Source organism: Arachis duranensis, chromosome 3 (genome assembly GCF_000817695.3).
Source record: "Arachis duranensis cultivar V14167 chromosome 3, aradu.V14167.gnm2.J7QH, whole genome shotgun sequence".
Classification (NCBI taxonomy): Eukaryota; Viridiplantae; Streptophyta; class Magnoliopsida; order Fabales; family Fabaceae; genus Arachis; species Arachis duranensis.
The window spans coordinates 73,238,001-73,245,249 of NC_029774.3; positions in this window are offsets into that span (position 1 = coordinate 73,238,001).

Consider the following 7,249-nt stretch of genomic DNA (forward strand, 5'->3'; position numbering starts at 1 on the left):
CTTATACGTTGGATACTGCTGTTACAAGAGTTTGATTTAGAAATCAAGGATAGGAGTGGTACTCAAAATTTAGTTGCAGACTACTTGAGTCGCCTTGAACATATTAAGGATGATTCTACTCTTATAGATGATAATTTTCCTTTTGACAACCTGCAAGCAGTATCTGAAGTAGTTCCTTGGTATGCACCTATTGCTAATTATTTAGTTAGCCGCACATTTCCTCCACATTTTTCTAAACATCAAAGAGACAAGCTGGAAAGCGAGTCTAAATATTATATATGGGATGACCCATATTTATGGAGATGTGGTGCTGACCAGATAATTAGACGTTGTGTACCTCAATCAGAATTCCAGTCCATTTTAGAGGCCTGTCACTCATCTGAGAGTGGAGGACATTTTGGCCCTCAACGAACAGCTAAAAAAATCTTAGACTGTGGATTCTGGTGGCCTACTCTTTTTAGAGATGCTGCTGAGTTTTGTAAATCTTGTCACCCATGCCAGAAATTTGGTAACATATCCAAGAGGGATGAGATGCCTCAACAATATATGCTTTTCTGTGAAATTTTTGATGTTTGGGGCATTGACTTCATGTGTCCATTTCCAAATTCTAGTGGATATTTTTATATATTGTTAGCTGTAGATTATGTTTCCAAATGGGTGGAAGCAATTCCTACCTGCACTGATGATGCTAGCACTGTTGTTTCCTTTGTGAGAAACCATATTATATGCCGCTTTGGATCACCACGAGCGATTGTGAGCTATCAAGGCACCCATTTTTGTAACAGGAGACTAACATGATTGATGAAGAAGCATGGGATAATCCATAAAGTTGCAACAGCTTACCATCCCCAAACTAATGGGCAAGCCGAGATGTCAAACAGAGAAATTAAACGTATCTTGCAAAAGATAGTAAAGTCTCACAGAAAAGACTGGAGCACCAGACTACAAGATGCACTGTGGGCATATAGAACAGCATACAAGACACCCATTGGGATGAGTCCCTTCCGCTTAGTTTATGGAAAAGCTTGTCATCTCCCAGTTGAAATCGAACACAAAGCCTTCTGGGTAGTTAAAGAGTGCAACATGGGGATTGAGAATGCTGGAGCTGAAAGAAAGTTACAACTGCAGGAACTGGAGAACCTTCGCCTAGAAGCTTATGAGAACTCCAGAATATACAAGGAAAAGATGAAAGCTATGCATGATCAAAACATCAAGAAGAGAGAGTTCCAACCTGGAGATTTTGTTCTCCTTTACAAATATCGACTGAGGCTCATGCCCGGCAAGTTGAGATCAAAATGGGAAGGTCCATACAGAATAGAGAAGGCTGAACCGTACGAAGTTTATCACCTAAGCCATCCTTTAAGTTCTAAACTTATTAAGGTTAATGGACACCGTTTGAAGCTATACCATGGTGAGAAGGTGCAGAAGAGCAAGGAGCTTGAGATCTTCCGCCTGGAAGATCCCTACATAGCAACAGATTGAGCTAGTGGAGCGTCCAACATACGGACGTTAAAGCAAAGCGCTTGGTGGGAGACAACCCACCGCGTTATGATCGTTCTTTTCTTCACTTTTAGTTTTTCTTCTTTAAATAAATATTCTCTTTATTAGTGCTTTTGCGCTCTTTCAATTACATGTCTTTATCTTTCTAAACAAAAAAAAAAATTTTCGCCGCGTGACGCGATCGCCCAAGCGACGCGTCCGCGTGGCAGGGGGAGTGAAGAAAAATAAAAATGAATAGAAAGTTTCGCAGGAGCAGCGCTGGAGTCGTGCCAAAGGCACAATTTACTCCACGCGACCGTGTCGCTGACGCGACCGCGTCGCATGGAAATCATGGCCTCCCACGCGACCGCGTACTCCACGCGGCCGCGTGCCCTGCATTTTCGACGTAAAAGGGTGCACAATGCTATATTGTGCGAGAATGGTGCTGGATTGGTGCTGGAAGCACAATCCTGGTCACGCGACTGCGTCGCCGACGCGGCCGCGTCAATTAACTTCTGATGCACACTCACGCGATCGCATTACCCACGCGATCGCGTCACCTTAATTTGGCAATTGAATTATATTGAACAGAGAGTTGTGCTGGAGCGAGGCTGCACTCGCGCCAGCAGCACAATGTAGGTCACGCGACCACGTGACCGACGCGATCGCGCCCCCCCTTCCAGACGCGCATCCACACGAACGCGTGCCTTCCGCGGCCGCGTCGCATGCGCCGCACTGCTCAACCCAATAAGCCAAATTATCTTATATTTCTCTTCTCCAAACCCTACTTTTTCTTTTCCCCCATTCTTTCTTCTTTCTCCCTTTCCCCTTCTACCTCACCTTTCACTTTCTCTCTCTCTCACCACCATTAACAAGGTTTTACCTTCTTCTTCCTTCTTCTCTTTTCTATCATTCTTATTATAGTATGTATATATATTATTATTTTCTTTTTATTTTCTTTTTTCTTTTCACATCTTTATTTTTCCTTCTTCTTCTTTTACATGGTGTTAGAAACTTTTTGAGTCATCATTCCTCATTATATGCTTGTGGATTATTGCAAATTGTTTGACAATTATTTTTTCTCCTATTTAAGGGATTGCTTGCATGTTCAATTTCATATTTTTTATATCTTGTTTACCATGCATGCCATGTATTTGTGAAAAAGCCCATATAGCACTATGCACTATTCTACATTACTTTACTCTACTCTGTAATGCTTGCTTTTCACAAATTCCCTTTCATATTTTATTAATTAAATTTAATTGTCAATACAAACGTGATAGTTAGTTTGTTACAAATGGTAACCATACAACCGTGATAGTTAGTTTGTTACAAATGGTAACCTAACTTGGACATTGAATGTTTGATATATGCTACTCATGCCTTTTCCTGCATGCCAATAAACCTCTTGCATTCCATTGTCCTACATGCACTTGCTATATTTCCATTGATGAGCTTTTCACATGTAATCCGGACCATGTGTTCATACCATTTATCTTTATTGTGCATTGACTATCACTTACAATACCCTCTTCCTTGCTCTATCTCTATGAATTTAATTTTCTTTCTCTTCCCTTCTTTCAGGATGGCCACCAAGAAAGGACAAGAGAAAGCTACTTCCAAACCATCAGCGGGAAGAGGAACTAAAAGAGCATTAGTGGCAGAGCCTTCTTCAACCGCAGTCAAGCCCTCAACAAAAAGAGTTAAGGGGATAATAAAGGTTGACGACAAAGAGAAAGCCTTTCCAGCAAAGGACACTGCGCAATTTCCCAATCGCTACTGTGAGCAGATGTTCCCTATCCTAGCAGAAAGGAACTATAACAATGAATACCTTCTCATCCTCCCGCCCAATATTGCCACCTTTGTTGAGCCACAAATTGAGCGAAGACAATGAGGTTTCCTATGGAGACAGCCAAGGCAGGTCAATCTTTCTTGGGTAGTTGAGTTCTACTCCAACTTCTATATACCAACCCTGCAGTCTGTTTATGTCTGGCAGAAGTAAGTCCCCATTACAGAAGAGGCCATTCAGCAAGTTTTGAGTCTTTCCCCTATTCCAGAAGGAATGGACGCTTTTCAAGAAGCCACCCTTCAGCGCCAGAGATACCAATTTGACTGGGACTCCGTTCTCAGAGTCATTGCTTTACCTGGCAGCCGTTGGATCTACAGATACCACCGCAACCGCCCTAAGGGAATTTTGGCTTCCGCACTTACCTTGGAGGCTCGCGTATGGGCACAGATCATGTCCCATTACGTCTTTCCAAGCACTCATGAGTCCTCCTTCACTGCGGACATGGCTGTTCTACTATGGTGCATCCTTACAGAGCAACCTCTGAATCTCTCAAGACACATCCGGCATGCTATGGAGCATGTACAAATCGCGGGCAACTTACCTTTCCCCGCCTTGGTCTCAAATCTTGTCTCCACAGCCGGAGTCTCCTGTAGAGCTGGGGACACCAAAGCCATGCTTCCACGGGATGATCAATATGTCCCTAACGGGAAATACCTCAGACTTTCAGCAGCCACTACAAGCCAGCCTACTGAGCCGGTTGAAGATATTCCTTCTTCAACACCACAAGCATCTACCACTGAAAAAGTGCTCCAGCAGATACTTGAAAAGTTAGATCGGCATGAACAAAAAGCAAAGATGAGAGAGCGCCGTAACGAGCGCCGATTCAAACACCTCAAGGAGCTACTCAAGGGACGCTTCAGAGACTCAGACACCCCGGACTCCACTTCTTTTACCAGCACCGGGAGCCATACTGGTCCCGACTGTGGAGATACTGCCACCAGCCCACCCCTGTTCCTGACAGATGGCACCGAGGACGGTGCAAAGCCTTAAGTATGGGGAGGTTGGTCAGTACCTGACTTCCGGAGGTAATTTCTCTTCTCTGTACACCAATAATTAGGATATTTTAGTTAGATTTTTTTTCTTTTATAGAATAGAATAAATTGCATAGGTTAGGATAGTTGCATGCATGTTCTACTTGATTGAAAAGACAATAAGTTTCTTTTAAAAAAATCTATCTTTACAAAATTTTACTAATTTTTTTCAAAGTTTTTATGATAAATCTGCTTGAGTTGTATTTGGAACATGATGTTTGAGCTAAAGAACACACAACCTGTGAAAGATTTGAGCCTTTATGTATGGTTACACTATTTAACCATAATTATTTTATTCTTGTGTGTTTACTTCTCTATGATTGTAATCTATATTTTGTTTTATCTTATATGTCCAATATTTATTATATTTACATGCTTGCACATGATTGAGGCCATTATTTGTTTAAACTCACTTATCCAAATCAAGCCTACCCTTTTCAATTACCCTTGTTAACCACTTTGAGCTTTTAAAACCCCATTTGTTCTATATTTCACCACATTACTAACCTTAAGTTGAAAAACAATTGCATATCCCAAATTGAATCTTTGGTTAGATTAAGATAGAATTGTGTGTGCTAGTTAAGTATAGGAAATTGTGGGAACAGAAGTTGTTAAGGGAATGTGTCATGAAAATTTAAAAGAAATTTGGATACCCACTCATGTGAAAATATAAAAATGAAAAATCTATGTGCATTGATAAGCTTTATTTATTCAAAAAAAAATATTCAATAAATAAGGGGACAAAATTACCCCAATGTTAAATTCAGAATTCAAAGATCAATGCACATGTTCCGAGGGTTACCTGAAACATGATGGGCCTTCCTTTCATGGTCCGAGGTCCGACCTTTAGACGTGGGCCTTAGGGCGAGGTCGGACTTTCTGCGATCTTGCCGAGTTGGGGAGCTCGGTCAGGGTATGAACAGTGCCCCTGCCCGAGTTCGTCCTTTTTGGGAGGTCGAGCTCGGGCATAGTAGTTTTTCAAAATTCAAAAATGGCCGTTCTTGCATTTATTGCATTTTACCGTTTCTCCTCGATTTCCGTTCGGGTTTTGTGAAGGCATTATTTATTTGCCCCTTTCGTCCTTTTCTTCGTTTATTCTGTTCCCTTCCTGTTTTCCGAGTTTTCGCCATCTCCTTTTTTGAGCATCTGCTTCTTCTTTCTCTTTGTTCTTCTTCCCCGAATCTTTCCGCGTGCCTTTCCGGGGTTTCCTCTGCACCGCCGTTCCGTACTCCTTGCTTTCGGAGCTCGTCGTCTTCGTCTCTTCTTTCCAGGTTTGTTTCCCATGTTTCTCTTTTCTTGTGCACATATGCTTCTGTTTATTTGTGTTGCTCTTGTTTGTTTCTTTTTCTTTATGCCTGGGTTGTCCCGAAAAGAGGCGCCGCCCTTACTTGTTGTTTGTATATGGGGGGGGCTCTTTTTTGTTCTCTGGTATTTTTGTTCCGGGTTGCTGCATTTTCTTCTGAAAGATCTTTGTTTCTTGCTTTTGCTGAACGGGTTTTCGCTGTCTGCTTTATGTGATTTTTGCTTGCTGTTGTATTTTTCTTTGTAGGCAAGAATTTTATGTCTCGAAAGGTTCTTCAGGCGATGTCGACCAAGATTCCAAGTGGTCTTGGTTGGGTAGATCCTGTTCCTCTAAGAGTCCCCTCTGTGGTAGATTCTGAGTATCTAGCTAGGTTTCGTAGGCAATGTAGCATATGTGAAGATAGAGAGTCTGAGAGGGATTATGAACTAGTAGCCCCGGATTCCGAGGAGAGAGTGTGCTTCCCGCCCCTAGATAGTTCCGAGAAGCTTTTCTTTTACGCTTATGATTGTTTTTTCTCTAAGCTGAGTGTCCGACTTCCTTTTACCGACCTGGAGTCCGAGGTGTTATGGTCTTGTAACCTTGCCCCTACGCAGCTCCATCCAAATTCTTGGGCATTTTTAAAGCTGTTTCAACTTTTGTGCCAGTTTTTGGGCGTCGCCCCCTCTATTTCTCTTTTTTCCTACTTGTTTGTGTTGACGAAGCCGGGGTCGGGTGGAGGGAAGGTATCTTGGGTCTCTTTTAGGGCTAACCAAGGAAGAAAGTTTTGTACCCTGTATGATGAGTCCTTTCACGATTTTAAGAACTTTTATTTCAAGGTCCGGGCTACTGGAGACGTCCGACCTTTCTTTCTAGATGAGAGTGGGGAGCCTTCCTTTCCTCTTTATTTCTGCAGAGATGTCTTCTCAGGCGGATTCCATGAAGTTCCTTCGTCGGACGAAGAAGTCTGTGGCTGCTCGGAATATCGAGGCCGGGGAGGCTTCTGCCCGATCTTCTCCGCAGAAGACTACTGTGGGTGTTCAGACTCGGTCGAAGACTATTCCGACTCCCCAATTCCGAGCTATAAGTCAGGATCCTCCGACCTCTGGGCCTGCTACTTCTTCTCCTCCTCCGTCCTCGGGTCCTCCTCCCAAGAAGCAGAAGACCTCTCAAGAGCTTGCGGGTTTTAACGATAAGGATTTCGATGCTCTTGGTTGGATTGAACAGCATATTCTCCCTCAGACTTTCATTTCTACTGATGATGTGTCTATGGAGCACCATTTTTAGTATATGGCGCGGAGCTGTGTCCGGATGGCCAGTCTTCATGCTGCTATTGCCCGGGAGTTCAAGAAATCCCCCATTGGTGCGACCAGCTCCCGACTTGAGAAGGCTCAGTCCGAGTTTGATAAGATTAGTCAACTGAAGGCTGCCAGGATTACTGAGCTGGAGGCATCTTTGGAGAAAGAGAAAGCTAAGGCTACCGCGGCTGTGGCGGCAGCGAAGTCATCGGAGGAGATGGCGAAGGCGGCGACGGAGAATTATACTCGGTTATATGCCGAGCTTGTGGAGACAAAGGAGAAGTTGCAATCTGCTCAGGATGGTTTTTATGAG